This window comes from Triturus cristatus, chromosome 6 (assembly GCF_964204655.1).
Source record: "Triturus cristatus chromosome 6, aTriCri1.1, whole genome shotgun sequence".
In the NCBI taxonomy this organism is placed as follows: domain Eukaryota; kingdom Metazoa; phylum Chordata; class Amphibia; order Caudata; family Salamandridae; genus Triturus; species Triturus cristatus.
The window spans coordinates 53,650,650-53,677,497 of record NC_140589.1 but is presented as its reverse complement, the minus strand read 5'-3'; the positions used below and the strand labels follow the sequence as shown (position 1 = coordinate 53,677,497).

At 51.5% G+C, this 26,848-nt stretch overlaps 1 protein-coding gene across 1 annotated transcript in view; it reads left to right on the top strand.

Annotated features, from left to right (window-relative positions):
- The window catches only part of DNAH8 (dynein axonemal heavy chain 8), a 13,985,216-nt gene that overhangs the window by 10,710,319 nt on the left and 3,248,049 nt on the right, over positions 1–26,848 (top strand). The window lies entirely within an intron of this gene.

The window sequence follows — 26,848 nt, the reverse complement described above, 5'->3', positions numbered from 1 at the left end:
CGGAGCGGTTCTGTCATGAGCACACGCCCACAGTTGCTCATGAAGGAACCGCCTCGTTATGAGCAGAGAAAGGGTTAATAGTTAACCTTAAGTAAAGTTTGTAAACCTTTTCATTTTCTGGTTTTAAACGCATCCCTTATTCCTTTTAGGAAAATGGGCTGAATTTAAAACAAGCATTTGCAATGCAATAGGTTTTGCATTTGCGAGATTTAGAACTATTGGTGATGAAAATTATAACGTTTTTTCTTATATGTTTTGGTTTGGAATGGAGTGTATGTATGTGGTGTGCAGTGGAATTATGTGGGTTGCATTGGAATTGTTTGTCGTGGCACTGCGTGTCATGGAATTGTGTGGTGTGGAGTGGATTTGTGGAGTGGAATTATGAAGCATAGTATGCATTGTAGTTATATGGATAGTAATTATGTGTTATTGGGTGTACTGGAATTATGTAGAGTGGTATTGTGTGTCATGGAGTGCAATTATGTGGAATTGTATTGTGTGTTGTAGAGTGTTATGTAGTGGAGTTTAATTATGTGGTGTGCTGTTGAATTTTGTGTGACAATGCTGTGTTATATGTTGTGAAATGGATATATGTGATGTGTAGTGGAATTGTGTTGTGTAGTGGAAGTATGTGGTTTGGAGTAGAATGTGGTGAGGAATTATGTGGAGTGGAATTAATTTGTGTGGAGTTGGATTGTGTGGCATGGAACTGTGCAGAGTTGAGTGAAATTGCTGAGTGGAAATATGCGGCATGGAGTGGAGTATTTATGTGGATTGTTATGTGGCATAGAGTGGGGTTTTATGAGGGGTGCATTTATGTGGTATTGAGTACTATGTAATTAGGTGGAGTTGAATTATTTGGTCTAAAGTGGTATTATATGAAGTGTAAATATGCTGGGGTGTGTGGAATTGTGTGGCGCTGAATTGTGTTGTGTGAAATTGTGTGATATTGTACTGAATTATGTTAAGTTGAGAGCTTGTTGTCTATGTACAGCAGTGCTGAGGGAGAAAGGGAGGTAAAACAATGTTGTTTATCTTTTCTGTCTTTTTTTCCAACCTGAAATTGGTTAAAACAGTGTGAATGGGGCGTGGCTTGGCAAGCCATCATGGCGGACGTGTGCTGAGGGAGCTCCGTCCAACCCTAATCTTTATCCTTCATTAATCCTGCTCCTCCGGCCGCACTACCCTCCTTCCAGCTGTTCCTGAGGTGTAGCAACCTGGCACTGCACACCGGGGCGACTCCGGACCCACGCCGTGCTCTGAGGCAGCAACGATCGCCACTGAGGCCTGGAGACAGCGTGGAAGCTGCGATCTTGCGTATGGCTCTGTCGGCGTTCCCCGGTGGGGGGGCGGAGCTGGTCTGACCTACTGAGGGGTGCTGTGCTGGATCCCCGCATCCCCGCCGGTGCCTGTCCTTCACACCTTGCAAACCACGGGGCGAATCCTCTTCGTTCGGCAGTCAGATCGGACCGCGAGGGAAGTGCGTAGGAGGCCCGAGAGACGTTCTGGTGAGTCGCCGCCATTTCTGTGGCACCCCGGGCCGCGGAGTGATTGGCCTCCCTTCAGCTTGGCACTCTCTCTTCTCTGGTGGCTTTGGGCCCTGCAAGTGGCGCCTGGAGCCCTTGGGAGCCAGTGACATTCTGCGGACTAGTGCCCGTTCCGCTGTGTGGGTCTTCTCTCTTTCCTCCCCAACACAGTCTTGTACGGGGGCTCAGCAGCATTTTCGGGCCACGCGGGGGTGTGGACTGGTGACCCCCATGGGATGGGTATTCTGCTTCCCCCATTAGCCTTGGGGGTGCTTCTTTGTGGGCCTACAGACACTGGCGGAGCCTCCCTGTGTCCCCCGCTTGGCCTGCAGTCTGCGGCCCCTGGGTGGCGGAGCCTAGCGTTTTTGCCTTGTACCCTGCTCTTTGGACGTCCCGGTCTCCCTCCCACACGGGTTGGCTATGAGGGCTCGCCTGCCTTGGGGATGCTGCCTGGGTGTGCGGAGTGGCGATGCTGGACATTTTGGGGCCCAGACGGACGGGCATGCCCACCTGCGTCTCTTGTTGCTGGCGGGGGGGCCAGTGGGGCTCTCCTTCCCGTCTATCGGCGGCCGGTCGGGCCGCAGAGGGTCCATCCTTGGTGCGGGCAGCGCCCTTGCGTCTGGAGTGGAGGCCCTGCGGTTCGTGTCCCACCCCTCGGCCCTGTCTCAACGGTGGTTGTTTCGGCGGACGGATCGGGCCGCGTGGGACGCAGCCCAGCACCGTCGTTACATCTGCAGCGTCTGTACTGACCTCACCCTCAGAGAGGGGGCTTGCTGGTGTCTGACCGATTGTCATCTGAGTTGCAAGAGAACATATGGCCTGCCATGATGAGGGGGTTCGTCCAAGCAGAGCACGCTGGATAAGTTCACCGGCCCTGGGGCCTCCGCTGCGGCCTTCGGGGCGGCCACCGGGAGATGTGCCTGACAATGCCGCCCTCCTGGCGGCCATTACACAATCCAGGGATGCCCTTGATGCAAAGATCGGGGCAGTGGGATCCGATGTTATGGTACTGCAAAAAGACCTGCGGAATGCGGTGGCGCGCATCACCGAGACCGAAACAGGAATCTCGGGGGTGGAGGATGTGGTTACCACCCTGCAACAGCGAGTGACCTCCTTGGAGAGTGCCCAGCGGGGCCTGGTGTCAAGGGTGGAGGATGCTGAGGGACGGGCGAGACACAATAATCTCCGCTTTGTTGGCTTTCTGGAGGGACGCGAGTCTCGCGATATGGAGCGGTTCTTTACCCAGTGGCTGGAGAGTTGGCTACCCCGGAATCCCTCTCCAAATGCTTCGTCGTCGAACGTGACCACGGGGCCCTGATGCAGAAACCCCCGGCAGGGGCTCGCCCGAGGCCTGTGATTGCAAAATTATTCCACTATCATGACCGGGACGCTATCCTGAAACAGGCTAGGGCCAAAGAACCTCTGCTGTATGACAATGCCCGCATTCTGATCTTCCCTGACTATACCAAATTGGTTCAACAGCAGCTGCACTTATTTATAGCGGCTAAGGCCCGCCTTCGAGAGCTCAAGCTTCCATATGCATTGCTTTACCCGGTCGCGGGTCGTCTATCGCTCTCGTACCCACTTTTTTGATGTCCCGGAGGAGGTGTTCCAGTGGACGGATGAGTCGGTGCGGCTGCGCCTTCATTCGCAGTCCAAGAGAGACTCTGATTCCTCCTCAAGTGGGGTGGCTCGGAACCTGCCTAGGGTCAAGGGAAAGGGTACCAGTCGCTCCAGGTCTAGACGGGGATCCATGTGCGGCGATGCCCCGTCACATGCGGGATCTGCCTCGCGACAGGCTGCAGCAGCTGATTAATCAACACTCGTGTCCAACGCTTAAAGACCTCAGGTTCTTTGAATTGGCTGGAGGAGACTGAAGACGGCCGGTATCTCTGCTGGACATTCACGGACAGGGATAGGGCCAGTGGGCTGTAAGTTGGGGATCCATTGGCGGGTGAGGGGTGGTACCTCCTGTTGGGGTCAGCCTGCTCTGCCTGCCGCGACAGATACTTCACTGTTTCTAAGGTATAGGGTGGCGGAAGGGGACTGATTGGGCTGTTCTGGGGAGTTAATCGCACTGTCCTATAACATGTCGGAGCCTTGCTGCGCTCCTTTTCTTGTGCCACTGGTGTCTTTCATGTTTACGAAGCCCCTAAATGGCTGCTATGTTGGGTAAACTGTCAGATTCTGCGGGGTGCCTGCGGATACTGAGCTGGAACGTTAGGGGGGCCCTGGACAAGATCAAACGTGGAGCAATCCTCAAGCAAGCCAAGCGCCGATATTTTAATGCTCACACCTCATGGGAACGAAGGCACTGTGCTTTCAACACTTTGGATATATACATGTGTTCCACTCGGGTTTTGTACGAGGATCCCAGGGAGTCGCTGTCCTGATACACCGCCGGGTCCCCTACACTCACATCAAGATGTGGGGTGACACTCAGGGCAGGTACCTTTCCCTTCAGGGCACGGTGGGTGGCGAGACTGTGATATTGGGAAGTGTCTATGCCCCACTGTCATTGTCCTGGGGGCTGGTGGAGAAACTTGTGACCTTTTGGGCGGACGTTACAGAGGGCCTGGCGGTGGTGGGTGGGGGTTGGAATGATGAGGTAGACGTAGTCCAGGATCGGTGGAGGCCTGGCGGGGCCCCTGAGGCTCGTCATCTCACCAAGCTCCATTCCCTGGTGATGGGCCTAGACTGGGTTGACCCCTGGCGCAGGCTGCATGGTATGACCCAGGGCTACACATATCTCTCGGTGGTCCAAGACTCCTTTTCCTGCATTGACTGCATCTTTGCTTCTCAGGGGGTTGGATTGGGAATCCAAAAGGTTGGAGCAGTTTGGGAAGAAGCTGTTTTCCTCCCTCAGTTTGGGATTGCAGTCTATCAACACCGCATGCCTTTTGGACCGTTACATCCACTCCTTATGGGATATGGTGGCAGACGTGCTGCCCCAGTGTCCGGAAGAGGCCAGGACACGGCTCGCCCAGGCTCTTGCTCAGAGGCGGGATGCAGCACGGTACTCCATTCGATGTGGACTTGACACCACGGACTCGCTGGGTAGAGTGATTGCGACGACTGTGGAGATTCGTCGTCATGCCTGGCTGCGGTCCACAAACTTTTCAGGGGATGTCCAGAGCACCCTAATGGTCATGCCCTTCGATGGCCGTCACCTTTTTGGCAACAAAGTGGATAGTGCGCTGGAGCGCTTTAAGGACTCCAGGGCTACGGCCAAGTCCTTGGGCCTCTCGACCCCGCGCCCACAAATTTCCACTTTTCGCCCCTTTCGTGGCGGAGCAGGGGAACAGAGAGCCGGTCAGTCCACATCTGCTCCCACAGCATCTGCTTCAAAGCCTTCCGAGTCTGAGCTTTTAGGCCCATTCCACGCCAGTGGGAGACAGAGTTCAACATCACCTGCTCCACTGGCGTACCATCACTTCGGACAGGTGGGTGCTGCAAATCGTCCGAAGGGGCTACTCCCTCCCCTTCGAGGCGACCCCTCCAGCCATGCCACCGCAGTACCACCCCATGTCGGGGGATCACTTGCAACTTCTATTGGAGGAAGTTACGGCCCTCTTGGCCAAGGGGGCCATCAAGCACGTTCTTGGCCCAGAAATAGGACGGGGTTGTTACTCCCACTACTTTTTGGTTCCAAAGAAGGGCAAGGGGGGGCCTATGCCCTATATTGGACCTCAGGAGCGTCAACGCCTTCCTCCGGAAGGAGAAGTTCAAGATGCTGACTTTAGCTCAGGTTCTGGCTGCCCTGGACACTGGAGACTATTTCCACATCCCCGTCCTGCCGGCCCACCGGCGTTACCTGCGGGTCACGGTAGGCCACGAGCACTTTCAGTTTACCGTGCTCCCATTCGGCCTCACCAGTGCCCCTCGAGTGTTCAAGAAAGTAATGGCGGTGATCGCAGCTCATCTGCGCAGATTAGGGGTTCCAGTCTTCCCCTATCTCAACGACTGGTTGTTGAAGGCGAGCTCGCCCCAGGCAGTCGTCTCCCACCTCCAGACTACGGCCGACCTCCTGCATTTGCTGGGGTTCTCCATCAACGTGCCAAAGTCACATCTGAGTCCCTCCCAGAAGCTCCTTTTCATCGGAGCGGTTCTGGACTCGGCACAATTTCAGGTCTATCCTCCCGAACAGCGGATTCGGGATATTCAGGCTCTGATTGCGATCTTTCAGCCTTTATCCAGAATTTCGGTCAGGATGTCCCTATGGCTGCTGGGTCTGATGGCCTCCTGCATCCTGCTGGTACATCACGCCAGGTGGCGGATGCAGTGGGACCTGAAGTTCCAGTGGGCTCAACATCGGGGCAACCTGTCCGACCACATCCTGATCTCGGAGGGCACTGCAAGACAGTTGCTGTGTTGGCTCACGGACCGCGATTGGGTCAGTGGCAGATCCCTCTCCCTACCCCAACCGGAGCACGTAGTGGTGACGGATGCATCCCTCCTGGGATGGAGGGCCACATGGGAGAGGCGGAGATCAGAGGCCTCTGGTCTCCGACGGAGTCCTCGGCTCCATATCAATCTATTGGAGATGCCGGCGTTCCGGCTTGCACTGAAGGCATTCCTTCCCTCTGTCTGGGGAATTGTAGTGCAGGTGTTCATGGACAACACCACCGCCATGTGGTATTGCAACAAACAGGGCGGGGTGGGGTCGTGGACCCTTTGTCAGGTGGCTCTGCGCCTCTGGACATGGCTGGAACATCAGGGCATCACCCTGGTGGTTCAACACCTGGCGGGCTCTCTGAACACCAGGGCGGAAGAACTCAGCCGCCGGAGCATGATGGATCACGAATGGCGTCTGAACTCGGACATGGCGCAAGGCCTCTTTTGGCAATGGGGAGAGCCTTGGTTAGATCTATTCACCACCGAAGAGAATGCGCAATGTCATCAGTTCTGCGTGTTGGAATTTCTAAGGCGGCACTCGCTCGGAGACGCTTTTCGTCACGAGTGGAGTTGCGGTCTGTTATACGCCTTTCCGCCTATACCACTTCTGCCCAGAGTGCTGAAGAAGATCAGGCGCGACCGGGCCCAAGTCATCCTTGTGGCTCCGGATTGGGCACGAATATACTGGTATCCCGAGCTTCTCAGTCTGTCAATCGATCCCCCAATTCGACTACCTCTTCAGGACGACCTTCTGTCACAGCAGCAGGGGATGGTCCTCCGCACGAACCTGTCCAGCCTCCACCTCCATGCGTGGAGATTGAGCGGCAGCAGTTGATGCCATTTGACTTGCCTCCTGAAGTCTGTGATGTCATTCTGGCAGCCAGGCGTCCGTCCACTAAAACGGTATACGCCTGCAGGTGGAACACATTTATGGCATGGTGCACAGTAGAGGCTGTGGATCCCCTTTCCACCCCTCTTTCTGAGGTTCTCCTCTTTCTTCTTTCCCAGGCCAAGCAGGGCTCTGCTCTGGGCACCGTCAAGGGATATTTTTCAGCTGTTTCTGCGTTCTTACGGCTTCCTGATCAGCCTTCTCTTTTCAAGTCCCCTGTTGTAAATAGATTCTTAAAAGGCATTACTCACATGTTTCCTGCTGTCCCCTTTGTAATGCCTCAGTGGGACTTGAATCTGGTGTTAACCTATCCGATGTGCGCTCCTTTTGAGCCACTTCATAACTGTCCTCTTCGTCTTCTGACTCTCAAGACTGCTTTCCTGGTTGCCATCACCTCTGCCAGAAGAGAGAGTGAGCTCCAGGCTCTTTCTTCTAAACCTCCTTTCCTCTCTGTCCATCCGGACCAGGTTGTTCTGAGGACTCGCCCTTCTTTTCTTCCGAAGGTGGTTACTGCCTTTCACATCGGGCAGTCTGTTACCTTGCCCACCTTCTTTCCGCCTTCGCATCCCTTGAAAGAGGAAGAGAGGCTCCACAGTCTGGACCCAAAACGTGCGCTCGCCTTCTATCTGGACCGCACCAAACAGTTCCGGGGGGACGACCAACTCTTCGTTGGCTACATGGGCGCTAAGAAGGGGTGGGCAGTGCACAAGCGGACCATCTCTACTATTCCCAACATGCCCTCTGTCCCACACCTGAGCAGGATGGAGCCCTCCCTCTACCCCACCCAGAAGCAGTTGGAAGCCAGCACAGTACACCAAACAAACTTACAGGTAAGTAGCCAGTACGTGCACCCACCCATTTATCACAAATTAAACAGTGCCATATGACAACACCAGCCCTCTCATTGCACAAAGAGGCATACCTACCCCATTGCCAAGCACAGTGTGCACACAGGTAAGCTAAGGAAACTGTCACAGCCACCAAAGTGTGACACACCAATGCACAAGTAGAAGAAAGTCAGGGCACAATCATGCACAGCACCTAGTTATATGTGCACCGCCATGGGGGAAGTGCAACAAGGACCATTCGAAAAATATGAAAGCATGTGTGGTGGTACAAATCAAGATGTGCACATGACAGGACAAAGGTATGCAGCAGATGACAATGGCCAGTCCATGGCCAGATGTGACGTCTGCCAGGTCAGACAAATAAACAATGAGTTCTCAATCAAACACATGTTGTGCCAGGCCCTAGATGGCAACAAGTCCCCGTAATCCTTAATTGTGCACGGGTCGCATGTTATGCCTTGACACCTCACACCATGGACAAGTAATGCCTGTACCACTGCATCATGTCAGGAAGCACAGTAGTGCACATACACTACAATGACCATTTTCCATCTGACCCACAGGTGACCAAGAACTCACTGCAGAGGACAACACCAGCAACCTGCAGAGCCAGTCTCCCCCCCCCCGGTACATGGACTCTTGGATGTTGACTCCCAGGATTCCATGGACGATGAGCTTGAGGCCGGCCCATCTGGTGTGCCAGGGAGCAACAGGTCCCAGGACCCCATCATCCCCTCCACATCTGCGCCAACAACTGCACAGCAGACCCCTGCTGTCCTGGCCTGTGCGGCCACCGCCACCACTACCACCACCAGTGCTGCCTGCAACACGCTCCCTGTCCCAGAGGATGACCAGCACACACCACCGACGGAGGAGGGCAGGGAGAGGATGCGGGTGCCCACAGTGGTGAGGCACCAGGTCCGTGACAGCAGGGCAGAAGGGAGGGACAGGGTCACCCATGGACATCAGGAGGCTGGGACCGAATCCCTGGAACACAGCACCAGAGTCCTGGGTGCATACGAACAGGCCCAGGGACGAACGGGCCGGTCGGACGAACTGTTGCACGAGCTCATCCTGCTGATGAGGTCCATCGACACCCGCATGGGACAAATCGTGGACCTCTTGGGCCAGCAAGTGGCGGTACTGAGGGACAGGCATGCGTCACAAACAACACCTCCACCTCCCTTTGGTGGGCCGCACAATGACAATTCACCATCCTTCCTGCGCCCACAGAGAGGGGTGAGTCCTCAGACCCCACTGGCCCAGCAGCAGGGCCCCCCTGCCAAACGACAAAGGGGCCGTCCCAAGAAGATCCTGGGAGTATCTGGAGGCCAAGCACCTGCCAGACGCCAGGCATGATGGCAACCCTCTCCACCACTGCATTGACTTTTTGGACTGTCCTTCCCCACACTGCCTTGTGAATGGCATCTGTCTGTTGGACTGGGTCACCACAGCAATGTGGTGACTACTTGACTATCTCAACTACCACAACTGTCAACTCACTGCTCCACCCCACCCCTAATGGAAATGTACACCCCCTCGCATCTCACCATTGCAAATTAAATATCCTTGCATACATGTTGCCGTGTCTGATCCGTCTTTATTCCAGGATGTACAGTCTTCAACATGATCACAATGTACCAGGAGCATGGGCTGTATGTAGGCAAGGAGAAGTCAAAGGCACCTAGGGAAACACAACAGAACTACATCCACTGGTCTGGGTGTGGCATCACACAACCACTACCATCAGGATAAGCCAACATGCACATGTCACAATGGGCATCAAGTGTCAACATACTGTAGATGTTCCCAGATGACCTGTCCCAGAAACATTACCAACCACCAATGAGTCTACAACTGGCTGCTGCTACAATTCTCACATGCCCCTTCACAACAACAGCAATATGAGCAAACAATGGGTATGTTGCACATTGACACCCACCTTCAAGTGAAGTAGCGGGTGATGAGCTGTTCATGCAGATCAACACCTTCCTCCTCTCCACTGTCCTCATCACTGGACACGGCTTGGTTTGCTGGCTGTGGCCTTAAGTCCCCACCATCAACCAGGAGCAGGGGAATCTCCCTGCGAATGGCTAGGTTGTGGAGCATGCAGCATGCCCCTACAATCTGACACACCTTCCTGGGCGACTATGCCAGTGCACCTCCGGTCTTGTCCAGGCAGCGGAAACGTGACTTGAGCAGACCAAAAGTACGCTCCACCACACGACGTGTCCTCCCATGGGCCTCATTGTAACGGACTTCAGCTGGGGACCTGGGATTCCGCAGTGGGCTCAGCAACTATGGACGGTTGGGATATGCAGAGACACCCAGGTATGACAAACACAAATAGACATTGCTATGTCGCAGAGGATGACGGCAGCAGGTCACAAACCCAGCACGCCACAAAGCTAGGCATACTCACCCACAATCCATGCACGCTCTGGAAGAAGCATAGCCATCAGCTGGGGCACAATGCTGTTCCGCAGGATGTAGGAATCATGCTCTGAGCCTTGGAATTTGGCACACATGTGCGAGATGGTCATATCTGCCAGGCACACCACCTGCACATTGATGGAGTGGTAATGCTTGCAATTGCGGTAAATGTGCTCACTTGCCTGTGGTGGCACAAGCCCGACATGGGTGCAATCAATAGCCCCAACAGCATTGGGAATGTGTCCAAGGGGATAGAAGTCTCCCTTCACAGCTGGCAATTCAGCACTCCTGGGGAAATGGATGTATCTGTCATTGTATACCATAATGGCGGACAGTACATCACGCAGCACCATGCTTAACATCGGTTGTGACATCCCACCAGCGCTGGCCACTGTCTCTTGGAACAATCCAGTGGCAAAAAAAATGCAGGGCTGCCATCACTTTATAAGTAGGGGTGAAAGCTGTTGGATATGTCCTGCGGGGCTGCAGGTGGGGCTCCAACAGATCACAAAGGGTTTTCAGGGTGGCTCTGTCCAGGCGGCATTTCCGTATGATCGTAACATCCTCCATGTCCTCCAGCACCGTCAAGTGACAAATCAAATTTGGCCCCCTCCTAGTGGAGATGATAGTGAACACATGTCAATGCAATAAATCATGAGATGTGCACAGCACATCACATTCTGGATGACACAACGACAACAATGACTGACATTAACCTTGACTAACAGACCAGCTCACATGTAGGGACACCTTCATGTGCACAAAGGCCACCCTTTGTCCACCCCCATAGCAGTGGGCACGTCTGACGATAGTGACCATGGTCCACATACGTCAACGTCACGATACAGCACATGAATCACACAGCAGCAGCAACCCAAGCAGTCCTGGACGCACACCCCAGCCCCACAGAAGACCAGAGGCACCCCAGAGCGCAGGGAGAAAAGCCCGTCAGGTAACACCAGTGGACAAAAAGCAAAGCAGCAGACCTCAGGCACACATGCCTCAGTGGCATCCCCATCCAAGGACTCTCCTGCCCCAAAAGCATCTTGCAAAGAGAAGCATACAGTGTCTGTGGCCACCAAGGAGGTTGTGCATGCCAAGGGTACACCTAGGAAGGGCTCTGTAGGAGAGTAGGGTCTGCTTTCTATGTTCACCCCCACTTTTTGCTTTTGCTTTACTGGTTTTCGACTTAGATGTGGCTGTGGGCCTGCTAATCAGACCCACAGCCCTGCTGTTCTCTCTCTAAATTGATACTATGTACTTTAGGTGCATAACCCATAGGAATGGGATCACCTTATTGGCCCCTGTACAGTGTACCCTAGGTACCCAGGGCATAGGTGTACCCTAGGCCTACCAGGGGCTGCAGCATGTATTATGCCACCCCTGGCCTGGCCTTCCATTATGACACAACTGGCTGATCACTCAGCTGGGGCAAGGTCGTGTAATCACCCCTTGCTTAGGTGTAGTATTCCTATACCTAACTTACATAGAGAAACATGTGTACCTATCAGCCACTCCTATGGCAGGCCTTAACAATCCTGGAGGCAGAGTGCTTGGTAACATGTGAGATGGTGCTCTAGCATGAGCTGAGCCTGTCTGCAGCTTTCGGAACCATGTCCTTATAGCTGTTCTATGATATAGCCTACCATATACTCTTAAAGTGCCTTATAATCTTAAACGGTTATGGTAACTATGGTTTGGCTTTATCAAAACATGTCGTGTAAGGTGTCTAACACTTTGGAATAATACCCCCATCCCATTTCTGGGGATGAGGATATTATCCCTCCCTTCTAGAGGGAGAAGACATGTTGTAACCTACTTACCCGGTTAAAGTTAACCAGAGCCCCAGCATCACAAAATGGATGCTGCTGCCACAAACACGAGTCTGACCTCCTGCTGCTGGGAGTGATCCCAGAAAGGGAGGCTTGGACAATAGCTTTCCTGCCTTGGGAGGTGCGAGCACCACCCCAGACAGGCCTTAGTGTATTGGGGCAGGGAGGGATGAATAGAATGAGACATGCCTGGGGCACACAAGGTGTCCCTTGCATAGTCCAGTTCAAAACGGTGCTGGGGCACTCCAGCCCCAGTCCTGGCGCGAAACTGGACAAAGGGAAGGGGGTGTAACCACCCCCCTCCCAGGTCCCACCCCTAAGGCGTGACCTAGCAGGTATCCCAGCCCCCCAGATTAGTATAAGAGTGGGAGTTGGGCCTCAAGACTTTAGATTATCCTGAACCTGCAACTTGAACAGAAACTCTGGACCTTCGACATTCGACGAAAGAAGAAGACTGAAGAATCTCCCTTGTGGCCAAGGAGTGGCTACCCTTTGCAAACAGGCATCATCAAGAGACTACCCTTTGCTTTGCTGAAGTTCTACGAGGGACCGACTGCAGAGCCCGACCAGAGCCTTGACTTCCAGACTTCTCCGACCCTGATCCACATCCACAGCCGTGCTGAGATCCGTGGAGGCGACGAGAGACGTGGGACCGGCTACCTGGGAAAAGTGGCTAGTATCTTCAAGCGCAGCTTCTGAGGCACCCTCGAAGTTGTGCACCGGGGATTGAGAAGCCCCAACCCCAAGCACAATCTGCACCGAAGATCAGCCCCCCACACTCCACGAGTCCTGCGTGGGGCCCTTCTGCATTTTCCTGCTTGCCGCGTCTGTCCGGTTGCTTGCCCGCTGGCTAGTGGCCTTTGTGACGACGCATCCTGAAAGCTTCACCGCTGGTTTGGCTCCTCCAGACTGGCTCCTGCTCCTCTACAAAAGAGAAGCACCCCAGACCTTCCTGGTCTGCACCAGAAGCAAGTCCTCCGTTCTTCGTGGGTTCCGCTTGCCAAGGCTTGGTGAGTCCTAGTCCAACTTCGACACCGCCGACAGCAAGAGCCTTCGGGGGACAGCTCGCTTCCTGGTCCTGGTCATCTTCAACGTTCCCTGGTCCTCGTGGCTGCAGCGACAAGCTTCACCTTCACCTGCAATCTTCACGACATCGCCTGGTTCCTTCCTGGTTCCACGTGGTCACTGGCTAGTGACCTTGACTCTGTCCCTTCTGCTTGCAGGTCTCCTCTCTCCTTGATCCCAGCCTTGGGATCCACCGGACACTCTCCCCTGACTGCCTGTCAACAACTTTCCTTCAGGCATCCATAGCAGTCCACGACGAAACCCGACGCAGGTTCACACCTATGCACCCGCAGCCTGTGGGCTAGGTCACTTGGGTACTTCAGTGCTCACAAGGGTAGTGACTATCCTAGGGTCTAGTTTCCGAGTCTCGACTTTCTAGCTATACCAGAAGTGTCCTAAAACTGCTTATTTCTAACTGCTAGTAATTCTATCGACTTTTACGCATTACGCGTGAGTGTTTCCACTCTGCACCTGAATCCCGTGGGCCTCCCACTTCCTAACTGTTGCTAGTGTAGTGTAGCCCCAGCGATTCCCTAGGCCTAGGCCTATCCTATTTCCGTGACAGTGGTCCTTATACCACTTACTTAGTATATGGTTTGCGTGGCCCCTAGGGCCTAACTGTATTACTTACCTGTGTGACTTAATGTATGCTTAAATAAGACTGTGTTGTACTTACCTCTAATCTCATAAAGAGTGCTGAGGGTTTGACTAGAATAAATACACTTTATTTTATATATATATCTGTTGTGGTGTCCTTTCATTTGGTATTCAAGGGATTATATATGGTATCACAGCTGGCTTCACATGCCATTCAGAGTTTAGCCTAAGACTGCTCTTGGCCATGCTACCACTAGGATAGCTGGTCTATAAGGTTGACTTTACAACCAATCACCATAAGGGTATTTGGACTGATATAAGGTGTACACTAGAACTAGTGACATCATACATCAGGCCAACTTCTCACATTGGTGAGCAGCGGTTGGGATCTGAGCTTGCTGTTGTAATACCATTGTAATCTTGAGATACTAAATTGAAAGATCACACAGATATTGTTTAGGTACATATAACATAGATTATAATACTTAAGTCCTACTGGACTTAGTGGTTGTAGGTTGAAGGGAGTAACACACCCTGACTACAACTACTAGAGAGGTTTAGTAGATACAACTAGTGTAGGTAGGTGCACACACCACACCCTCACTAGAATCATGTCCCTGAATGGAGATCACACTGATGCTCCCTCAGGAGAGGAGAATCCTAGACAGGTTCCCTCTAGATATGATGCATTCACTTTCCAGGAGATGAGACAACTGTGTACCTCCAGGAGATTAAAACAGGGTTCCAACCCTACCCTTAGACAGCTAGTGGAGGTTCTGGAGGCCTATGATGCTGAAAGAGCTGCCAAGTATGGTGCCATAGCTGTAGATAAGGGTCTACCCACCACAGAGGAGTCAGATGGGGCTTCAGATGAAGAGGTAGACAGCCAGGGCCAAGTAGGAAGACTTAGCCAGGCTAACCTAAGCTTACATGGGAGTTTGCATGGGGTCCCCCCATACAGACCCCCAAGTGGGCTTAACCAGAGAAGCAGGAGGGACAGATCCCCTTCAAGGGAATCCATCCACTCCCATGTCTCTAGCATCTCTAGTGTTTCCTCTCACAGGGGAATGACTTCCCCTGAGAGAAAGGAGCATGAAGCCAGAATGAGGGAAGCTAATCTGAGGATTCAGAGGGAAGAACTTGCCCTTGCCAAAGAGAAGCTTGCTCTGGCTAGAGAGCAAAAGTTAAGTGGGTCAGAACCCACTGGTGGCAGCAATATCCCTAAGGATAGAGACAGGCACTATGATAATAGAAACCTGAGCAAGATTGTCCCTCCCTACAAGTGTGGGGATGATATCCACAAATGGATAACTGCTTTGGAGAGAGCTTGCAAAGTACAGCAGGTACCCCAAAGCCAGTGGGCAGCTATCTTGTGGCTCTCCTTCTCTGAGAAAGGCAGAGACAAGCTCCTCACAGTTAGTGATAAGGATGCAGATAATTACACTGTCCTGAAGAGTGCTCTAATTGATGGGTTTGGCCTAACCACTGAACAATACAGGTTGTTGTTCAGGGATACCCAGAAGACACAGACTCAGGACTGGACTGACTTTGTAGATTGTGCCACTAAGGCTCTGGAAGGCTGGCTATTGGGAAGTAAGGTTAAGGACTATACAGGATTGTATAATTTGATCATGAGAGAGCAAATCCTTAACAACTGTCAAAACCAGCTACTGCATCAACACCTGATTGATTCTGATCTGACTTCTCCCCAAGAATTGGGAAAGAAGGCAGATAGATGGGTCAGGACTAGAGTTAAGCAGAAAAACCAGAACCAGGGCGGTGATCAGAAAAAGGCAGCCCAGAAGGGTAATGATCAGAAACAAAAAGACCAGAAGTCTTCTCCAGGCCCCCAAAAGGCTCAGGGGGAGGGTGGTCCCAAAAAGGATAAAAAGAAAGATGGCCAAAAGAAACCATGGTGCAACTATTGTAAGCCCAACTCACATTGGTTTAGTGAGTGCACCAAAAAGGATAAGCCCCGAGCCACCATTGCCCCTAAGGCAACTGTACCCCCTAGTCCAGCTGTAAGTGGTGGTTCCCAGCAAAAGGGTGTAGTAGGGTTAACCCTGGGAACTGAGGAGGATTCTGGCCTAGTCAGAATACCTACTCAGGCTGTTCTGATCTGTGATGGGGACTTAGCTTTGTCCCCTACTGTAGGCCCCAGTAACCTGGGCAAGTACAGACAGACTCCTTTTATCAACCAAAGAATGGCTCAGGCCTACAGGGACCCTGGGGCTAGTGTCACAATGGTGACATCTGCCTTTGTGGACCCTGGACAGATCATACTAGGTGAGAATTACCTAGTGACCAACGCTAGCAATGCCACTACCTCCCATAGTGTGGCTATTGTTAACTTCTCCTGGGGAGGGGTAACTGGCCTCAAGAAAGTTGTTGTTAGTTCAGACCTTCCTGTAGAGTGTTGACTGGGCAATGATCTTGAAACTTCAGTTTGGTCTGAAGTGGAGTATAGGACCCATGCAGAAATGCTGGGGATAGATGCACATGTCCTTGCTGTGACCAGGCCACAGGTCAAAAAGTGCACCACTGAACAAGTGCTGTATCCTGAAACTATGGACCAGTCACAACCCAAGAGAAAGAGAAGTAGGGTTAAGGCTGTGACTTCCCCCCCTGCCTCAGGTGGTGGATCAGCCCTCCCAGGAGGATGATTCTGAGAGCCCTGAAGGAACTGTCCTAGAAGAACTTGAACCTGATCAGGTTGAGTTTCTTGGGACAGGGGGACCTTCAAGGGCAGATCTGAGGCAGGCTCAATTAGACAGCCCCTCTCTTGAACCCCTCAGACAGCTGGCTGCTGCTGAGGCTGCAGGGAATGCTCAAGGTACCCATAGAGTGTATTGGGATGAAGGGCTACTGTACTCAGAGGCTAGAGACCCCAAGCCTGGTGCATCCAGGAGGTTGGTCATACCACTGAAGTTCAGAGGCTTCCTTCTTACCTTGGCCCATGATATTCCCCTTGCAGGACATTTAGGCCAGAACAAGACTTGGGACAGGCTTGTCCCTCACTTTCACTGGCCCCATATGTCAGAAGATACTAAGGAGTTTTGTCGCTCCTGTGTCACCTGCCAAGCCAGTGGCAAATCAGGTGGCACCACAAAGGCCCCCCTCATACCACTACCTGTGGTGGGGGTTCCCTTTGAAAGAGTGGGCATAGATATTGTAGGACCAATGGACCCACAAACAGCATCTGGGCACAGATTCATACTGGTGATAGTGGACCATGCCACCAGGTATCCAGAAGCTATTCCCCTGAGGACCACAACAGCTCCTGTTGTGGCAAGGGTCCTGCTTGGAGTATTCTCCAGAGTGGGCTTTCCAAAGGAGGTCATTTCTGACAGAGGTGCCAACTTCATGTCAGGATACTTGACTGCAATGTGGAAGGAGTGTGGTGTGAACTACAAGTTCACCACACCCTATCACCCACAGTGCAATGGGCTTGTTGAGAGATTCAACAAGACCCTAAAGGGAATGATAAAAGGGTTACCAGACAAGCTTAGGCGAAGATGGGACATCCTTTTACCCTGCCTTCTGTTTGCTTACAGAGAGGTCCCACAAAAGGGGGTTGGCTACAGCCCTTTTGAGCTTTTGTTTGGGCATCCTGTAAGAGGACCCCTATGTTTGGTGAAGGAAGGATGGGAGAGACCTCTCAGACAACCCAAACTTGACATAGTGGATTATGTACTTGGTCTCCGCTCCAGGATGGCAGAGTATATGAAGAAGGCTTCTAAAAACCTTGAGGCAAGCCAAGAACTCCAAAAAGCTTGGCATGACCAAAAGGCTGTGCTGACTGTTTACCAGCCAGGGCAGAAAGTGTGGGTGTTGGAGCCAGTGGCCCCAGCAGCACTCCAAGACAAATGGTCTGGACCCCACACTACTGTTGAGAAAAAGGGAGAAGTCACCTACTTGGTGGACCTTGGGACTCCCAGAAGCCCCCACAGGGTGCTTCATGTCAACAGATTAAAGGCATATGTTGACAGGGCAGACATGGGCTTACTCATGGCTACAGATGAGGGGCAGGAGGAAGAGAGTGACCCTCTCCCAGACCTGTTGACTCAGAACCCTGATGATGGCTCAGTTGATGGTGTGGTCTTTTCTGACAGCCTCACTGTCCATCAGCAACAGGACTGCAGACAGGTTCTGCAATCCTACAGACATATGTTCTCTCTGACCCCAAGTCAGACAAACTGGTGCACCCATGAGGTGGACACTGGTGACAGTCTGCCTGTGAAGAGTACAATCTACAGGCAACCTGACCATGTCAGGGACTGCATAAAAGTTGAGGTACAAAAGATGTTGGAGCTGGGAGTCATTGAACCTTCAGAGAGCCCTTGGGCTAGTCCTGTAGTTCTTGTGCCAAAACCTCACACCCAAGATGGTAAGAGAGAGATGAGGTTTTGCATAGACTACAGAGGTCTCAATGCTGTCACTAGGACAGATGCCCACCCAATACCTAGGGCAGATGAGCTCATTGACAGACTGGCAACTGCTAAGTTTTTGAGCACATTTGACCTAACAGCAGGCTACTGGCAAATCAGACTAGCTGAGAATGCAAAGGCCAAAACTGCTTTCTCGACCCCAGGAGGACATTATCAATTTGTGGTAATGCCCTTTGGTTTGAAGAATGCACCTGCCACTTTCCAAAGGTTGGTAAATCAAGTCCTTACTGGGTTGGATGATTATTGTGCAGCTTATCTTGATGATATTGCTGTCTTTAGCTCCACCTGGGAGGATCACCTGGTCCACCTGAGGAATGTTTTAGAGGCCCTGCAAAAGGCAGGCCTCACTATCAAGGCCACTAAGTGCCAGATAGGGCAGAGCAAGGTTGTATACCTGGGCCACCTAGTTGGTGGGGGTCAGGTTCAACCACTGGAGAGCAAGATCCAGACCATAAAGGACTGGACTCCTCCAACTACCCAGACTCAGGTCAGAGCTTTCTTGGGCCTGACTGGGTACTACAGAAAGTTTGTTAAGAACTATGGGTCCATTGTGACACCACTTAATGACTTGACCTCCAAGAAAATGCCAAAGAAAGTTCAGTGGACAGTAAGCTGTCAAAAAGCATTTGATGACCTGAAGCAGGCCATGTGCAGTGCACCTATTCTGAAAAGTCCAGACTACTCCAAAGAGTTCATTGTCCAGACAGATGCTTCTGAATTAGGTGTGGGAGCTGTTCTTTCACAACTGAATGTAGATGGTCAAGACCAGCCCATTGCTTTTATAAGTAGAAGGCTGACCCCTAGAGAGAAACGTTGGTCAGCTATTGAGAGGGAGGCCTTTGCTGTGGTTTGGGCCCTGAAGAAGCTGAGGCCATACTTGTTTGGCACTCACTTCAAGATTCAGACAGACCATAAGCCCCTCTTGTGGCTAAATCAGATGAAGGGTGAAAATCCCAAACTTCTTAGGTGGTCCATTTCCCTACAGGGGATGGACTTCACAGTGGAACATAGACCTGGGACTGACCATGCCAATGCAGATGGACTCTCCAGATATATCCACTTAGAACATGAAGACTCAACTGGTCAAGGTTAGTTTAATGTCCCTAAGTTTGGGGGGGGGGTTGTGTAGGAGAGTAGGGTCTGCTTTCTATGTTCACCCCCACTTTTTGCTTTTGCTTTACTGGTTTTCGACTTAGATGTGGCTGTGGGCCTGCTAATCAGACCCACAGCCCTGCTGTTCTCTCTCTAAATTGATACTATGTACTTTAGGTGCATAACCCATTGGAATAGGATCACCTTATTGGCCCCTGTACAGTGTACCCTAGGTACCCAGGGCATAGGTGTACCCTAGGCCTACCAGGGGCTGCAGCATGTATTATGCCACCCCTGGCCTGGCCTTCCATTATGACACAACTGGCTAATCACTCAGCTGGGGCAAGGTCGTGTAATCACCCCTTGCTTAGGTGTAGTATTCCTATACCTAACTTACATATAGACACATGTGTACCTATCAGCCACTCCTATGGCAGGCCTTAACAATCCTGGAGGCAGAGTGCTTGGTAGCATGTGAGATGGTGCTCTAGCATGAGCTGAGCCTGTCTGCAGCTTTCGGAACCATGTCCTTATAGCTGTTCTATGATATAGCCTACCATATACTCTTAAAGTGCCTTATAATCTTAAACGGTTATGGTAACTATGGTTTGGCTTTATCAAAACATGTCGTGTAAGGTGTCTAACACTTTGGAATAATACCCCCATCCCATTTCTGGGGATGAGGATATTATCCCTCCCTTCTAGAGGGAGAAGACATGTTGTAACCTACTTACCCGGTTAAAGTTAACCAGAGCCCCAGCATCACAAAATGGATGCTGCTGCCACAGACACGAGTCTGACCTCCTGCTGCTGGGAGTGATCCCGGCAAGGGAGGCTTGGACAATAGGTTTCCTGCCTTAGGAGGTGCGAGCACCACCCCAGACAGGCCTCAGTGTATTGGGGCAGGGAGGGATGAATAGAATGAGACATGCCTGGGGCACACAAGGTGTCCCGTGCATAGTCCAGTTCAAACCGGTGCTGGGGCACTCCAGCCCCAGTCCTGGCGCAAAACTGGACAAAGAGAAGGGGGTGTAACCATCCCCCTCCCAGGTCCCACCCCTAAGGCGTGACCTAGCAGGTATCCCCGCCCCCCAGATTAGTATAAGAGTGGGAGTTGGGCATCAAGACTTTAGATTATCCTGAACCTGCAACTTGAACAGAAACTCTGGACCTTCGACATTCGACGAAAGAAGAAGACTGAAGAATCTCCCTTGTGGCCAAGGAGTGGCTACCCTGTGCAAACAGGCACCATCAAGAGACTACCCTTTGCTTTGCTGAAGTTCTACGAGGGACCGACTGCAGAGCCCGACCAGAGCCTTGACTTCCAGACTTCTCCGACCCTGATCCACATCCACAGCCGTGCTGAGATCCGTGGAGGCGACGAGAGATGTGGGACCGGCTACCTGGGAAAAGTGGCTAGTATCTTCAAGCGCAGCTTCTGAGGCACCCGCGAAGTTGTGCACCGGGGATTGAGAAGCCCCAACCCCAAGCACAATCTGCACCGAAGATCAGCCCCCCACACTCCACGAGTCCTGCGTGGGGCCCTTCTGCATTTTCCTGCTTGCCGCGTCTGTCCGGTTGCTTGCCCGCTGGCTAGTGGCCTTTGTGACGACGCATCCTGAAAGCTTCACCGCTGGTTTGGCTCCTCCAGACTGGCTCCTGCTCCTCTACAAAAGAGAAGCACCCCAGACCTTCCTGGTCTGCACCAGAAGCAAGTCCTCCGTTCTTCATGGATTCCGCTTGCCAAGGGTTGGTGAGTCCTAGTCCAACTTCGATGCCGCCGACAGCAAGAGCCTTCGGGGGACAGCTTGTCTCCTGGTCCTGGTCGTCCTCAACGTTCCCTGGTCCTCGTGGCTGCAGCGACAAGCTTCACCTTCACCTGCAATCTTCACGACATCGCCTGGTTCCTTCCTGGTTCCACGTGGTCACTGGCTAGTGACCTTGACTCTGTCCCTTCTGCTTGCAGGTCTCCTCTCTTCTTGATCCCAGCCTTGGGATCCACCGGACACTCTCCCCTGACTGCCTGTCAGCAACTTTCCTTCAGGCACCCATAGCAGTCCACGACGAAACCCGACGCAGGTTCACACCTATGCACCCGCAGCCTGTGGGCTAGGTAACTTGGGTACTTCGGTGCTCACAAGGGTAGTGACTATCCTAGGGTCTAGTTTCCGAGTCTCGACTTTCTAGCTATACCAGAAGTGTCCTAAAACTGCTTATTTCTAACTGCTAGTAATTCTATCGACTTTTACGCATTACGCGTGAGTGTTTCCACTCTGCACCTGAATCCCATGGGCCTCCCACTTCCTAACTGTTGCTAGTGTAGTGTAGCCCCAGCGATTCCCTAGGCCTAGGCCTAGCCTATTTCCGTGACAGTGGTCCTTATACCACTTACTTAGTATATGGTTTGCGTGGCCCCTAGGGCCTAACTGTATTACTTACCTGTGTGACTTAATGTATGCTTAAATAAGACTGTGTTGTACTTACCTCTAATCTCATAAAGAGTGCTGAGGGTTTGACTAGAATAAATACACTTTATTTTATATATATATATGTTGTGGTGTCCTTTCATTTGGTATTCAAGGGATTATATATGGTATCACAGCTGGCTTCACATGCCATTCAGAGTTTAGCCTAAGACTGCTCTTGTCCATGCTACCACTAGGATAGCTGGTCTATAAGGTTGACTTTACAACCAATCACCATAAGGGTATTTGGACTGATATAAGGTGTACACTAGAACTAGTGACATCAGACATCAGGCCAACTTCTCACAGGCTCCAAGGCAGAATCACCAACCACCTCAACTCCCATTCCAAGCCCAGTGAAGCAGGGTCCGGAGGGCACTGTAGGGGTAACACCTAGTAAACAGGGTAAGGGGGGCAGAGGCGAAGCCAGGGAAAGCGTTCCGCTGGGTCCAGCACATCACCAGAGGGGCTGCCAGCACCTGCAGCAGCTGTGGTGGTGAGTGTGCCTGTTGTGCCCACACCACTTCCCATTGATCCAAAGTCAGGCAAGCCATTTAGAATCCCCAAGAACTGGAAAGGCACCCCTCCACAATCTCCCAGCCACACTGTGTCTCCCGTCTGCATGACCCCACCTCCAGGTGCCACTACACCACCTGGTCCAAGCAGCCACTGATAGCTCTACCTCAGCTGTTCCGCTCTCTCCCCGGTCAAGTGCCCCGACAGTCCCCGAGACACAGCCAGCTCCCAGTCCGCATGACAGCCAAGTCTGAGTGGTAGTCACCCTCACACACCTGTCTCTCACACAGGTGGGCCTGTACTGCACATTGTTGCCCCCTGACTGTGTTGCTGACCATGGAAAGATACAGACGCACACATTCCCCGTGCAGCTTCTTATGGACATACTCTGCACCCTGAAGTGGCCACTGGCCTTGTTGCTCTTTGCTGTGTTGAACTATTCCCTGTGCAGCTTCTCATGGACATACTCTGCACCCTGAAGTGGCCACTGGCCTTGTTGCTCTTTGCTGTGTTGAACTATTCCCTGTGCATCTTCTCATGGACATACTCTGCACCCTGAAGTGGCCACTGGCCTTGCTGCTCTTTGCTGTGTTGAACTATTCCCTGTGCATCTTCTCATGGACATACTCTGCACCCTGAAGTGGCCACTGGCCTTGTTGCTCTTTGCTGTGTTGAACCATTCCCTGTGCAGCTTCTCATGGACATACTCTGCACCCTGAAGTGGCCACTGGCCTTGCTGCTCTTTGCTGTGTTGAACTATTCCCTGTGCATCTTCTCATGGACATACTCTGCACCCTGAAGTGGCCACTGGCCTCGTTGCTCTTTGCTGTGTTGAACTATTCCCTGTGCAGCTTCTCAATGACTCAGTCTGCACTTTGGCCTGGCCACTGGCCGTGTCGTTCACTGCTGTGTGCCCCCTGCCTGTGCAGCTTCTCATGGACTCAGTCTGCACTCAGTCTGCACTTTGTCCTGGCCACTGGCCTTGTCGTTCACTGCTGTGTGCCCCCTGCCTGTGCAGCCTCTCATGGACATGCTCTGTATTTTGTGCCTTGCTCTTCCATTGTCATGGTGCCTATCTGTGCAATATGTGAATAAAGACAGTTGATCCTGTTGTCTATTTTGTCAGTGTCCTTACTGAATAAAGTTATTTTTCTGTGTGTAAATGGTTTACTGTGCCACATGGTCTGTGTGGCACTTCAACATTGTCAATGTTTGGGCTCACTTACTCTCTTTTTTTCAGGGGTGAGAGGGTCTTCAGTTCTTCTTGACCCAGATACTTGTGTGGGCAATGGTGTCAAATTCAAATGGTTAGCAGTAGTCATTTACAGTTCATGTTGGTTATATTGTACACATGTGAGGTTGGGGGGCACTGCCAGCACAGAGTGGGTTTCTGCACACAGTATTGCAGGCAGGCTGTCCAGGTCATCATGTATGTGTGTTCTTCCTGTATGTGTGCCCAGTGGTGTATGTGTGTGGTCATCTTGTGATGACCAGTCATCCTAGTTCCATTGCTTACTTTCCATTTGTGCTCTTGGATGGCCAGGTAGTGTGAAGGGGATGAGTTTGTGGGGAGTGTTGATGTGTACATGCCTCTGCAATATCAACTAAACACATGTCACCCAGGAGTTGTGTGCCTGTTGTTTTGATTGTTCATCTCTGTGGATGTGGTTGTATTCCCATGTGTGAGTTGTATGTTGTGCACTGTGCAGTGTGTTGGTGTGTCCTTGCAGTTCTGGCTGACTCCTACTTGTTTTTGTCACTTGTCAGTAACACTCTCTGCATACTCACAAGTCAGTGTTGTGTTCTGTTGCACATCCATGTGTCTGGTGGCTGTTTGTGGGGACTGTGCAGACCTGCTGCTCCACACAGCCATTGTGGTTGTGTTTTCTCATGCCTTGCTGTCACATGGTGCCTTCTTGCCTCCAGTGTGGCATGTTGTGTGTGTTGTCATGCCATCCCCTATCTGTGCTTCAGCTGCTTACCCATTGTGGGTCTGCACTCCCTCTCTTTGTGTATGGTACACTCCTGCCATGTCCCCTGCTGACATGCAGTACACTTCACTTTGGTGTGAGCTGTCCCTTTGGTTTGTATGTGTGTGTGCCTCCCCATGACTTCATTTGTGACACTGTGCTTTGTGTTGCAGTTCTTTTGCCAGGGTAAATGTGTCACTCAGGGCATTTCCCCAATGGGTCATGTGTGATGTTCTGGTGCTGTTTGGCAGTCATGGTTGCTCCTATGCAGTTCAACTGTGTGTGCTGCCCAGTCCTCTGGTCAAGTTGTTTCCACCTTAGTGTCCCAGACTTGTGCATTTGTTGGTGCTGTGTTGGATGTATGTGTGTTGTTTGTGTTATTGCTTCACTTCCTGGGTGTGCTGTTGTCTTTGTGCTGTGCTGTGCTGTATGGTGTTGTGTGGGTTGCTGTTCTGTCACTTATGTCTGTGTGTGTCTGGTATGCTTGGTGTGCACACACAGCTTGTTAGGTATGCAGTGCTGTGTGTGTATGTTGCCTTGTGATTGCCTGGTGTGCATCCCCTGATGTCCTGCTGTGTTTGCTATGTGATTGTTCTGCCTGTGCATCTGTTGTTTGTTTGCTGTGGCTGTGTTGTTCTGTGATGGTGCACTTCTTGCATGTGTTGTGGTATGTCTGTGCATTGTTCCTGAGTGATGAGATTGTGCACTCCTGTTGTGTCTGTGCTTCCATTGCCTTTGCCCAGTTTAGCTGCACTGGGCATGTCTGTTGTTGTTGTGGCTCTGTATTTGTTTCTGTTGGGTTATGTGTTTGTCTGTTGTATTTGTTTCCACATTTGTGGTGGCATCCCTGTGTGTGTGTGTGTGTGCGTGTGTGTGTGTGTGTGTGTGTGTTTGCGTGTGCGTGTGTGTGTGTGATGTTTGTGGCTGAGCCCAGGGTGTGTGATTGTTTGTCTGTGTATTGACTGTCAAGTATTGCTAGCCTTCAGTGTGTTTGGCACTGGTGTTGTGTGCTGCTGGTGTGAGAGGGGTATGTGTGTAGATTTTTACTGGTGTTTGTGAGTCCTGAGGTGTGTAGATGGGTCCTGTGTGTAGTGCTGCTGGTGTGCTCCTGTGAAGTAGCTGTATGGATGTGTGGCTGTTCATAGTTTGACTTCCGGGCCTTCCTTTCATCCTTGTGCCTATACATGGTTTGCCTTGCTGTCTCCCTGTGTTGTTGCACTGAGTGGTCTGTGGTTTGAGTTCACTGACTGTGCCAGCCAAGTGTACTTTGATGGTGTGAGGGTTTTCTCTGTTCCTTGTGTTGATGTGATGTACACATGATTGTTGTGTGTCGCCATGGCCTTCCATTTGTGTGCAGCCACCTTGGTTTCCATGTTTGATGTGCTCCATTGCTGTTGGCATGTGGGGTGTGTATGTGTGTGTGTCCCTCGGTGGTATGTATGTATGACTGTGCAGGCTGTGTGTCCATTTGGATGTTAATTCCTTGTATGTGTTAATTTGTTGCTTGTCCTCATTTAGATTTCCCTGAGTGTGCTAGTGTGTGGTGGGAGGGGGTGTGGCCCTGTGGTCTTTGTGCCCTGCCCATGCCTGGCACTGGCCCTGCCTTCTGTATTGTGCGCATGTATGTGCTTGTGTTCGCCGCTGTGGTGACGTGACTGGGACATTGCCACATGGTGACGGTAGCTGTGTGTCCAGGATGCAGAGGGGTGACTTTGTGGCAGGTGGGTGATGTGTGGGTGCCCTTGTTGATGTGTCCCTGTCCCCCCCAGGGTGTATGATGTGGATTTGGACCCTGTGTCAGCCCGTGTGTTGTGTGTTGTGTTGTTGCGTACCAGCGGCGGCGTCCGCGGCGGTCCATTAGTTCCTGGTGATGTAGCAGGTACAGCACCGGAAAGACGTGTAGAGCTGGGTCCATGGCGGTCGTGACCGGGACTCTGGTTTGGCGCTCCGCTGTCGAGCATCCGCCGTCTCTGGTTGGGCGGTGTCTCCGCTGCGGTGTGTCTGCTTGCTTGTGTCATCCTAATTTGTGGAGCGGGGCGAACGTCATTCCGCACGGCGGTGAATCTCCATTGGCTCCCACCGCCGCGGTGGCGCGAGCACTTTGATGGCGGTGCGCGTCGCACCGCGGCGGTTGGGAAATGGGCAATGTTTGGCCATACTAATATGGCAGACGTGAGGACCGCTGCTCGTGTTGGTGCCACCGCCCAACATCCTAATGGGCCCCTTAATTTCTATTTTTAATTTAAATTTATTTTTTTAAATTAATTTCTAATTTCAAAACTTTAATGTGTAAATGTATACAAATATTTTTAAAACACTCCCAACCCTTATCCCCTAATAACCCAACATCCCGCTCCTAAAACATATCTTACAAAAATTATTTTAATACAATATCATACAAATATTAATACAATTAAACTAATAATAAATTAATATCAATAAAGACTATTTCGATATTTACAAAAAACTATATTTTACACATCCTATATTTTTTTTAATATTTTGTACGACATTAAATAATTGATATCTACTAACGATATTGCTGATTCGATATTTCGTACTTAGATAATTTTTAACAAACAAAAACGAATTTTTTACAACGATATTAATAACTTCGGTATTACTGCAATTCGATATTATATCCATGTACCACACTAGAACACTATAAAGCAGGGATAATAACTGCTACCCGAAGCTGCTCTCAAATAATGCTCATGGTATTAATCCCCTGTGATCTCTAGCCACTATAAATAACTCTGTTTGAAGTGTGCG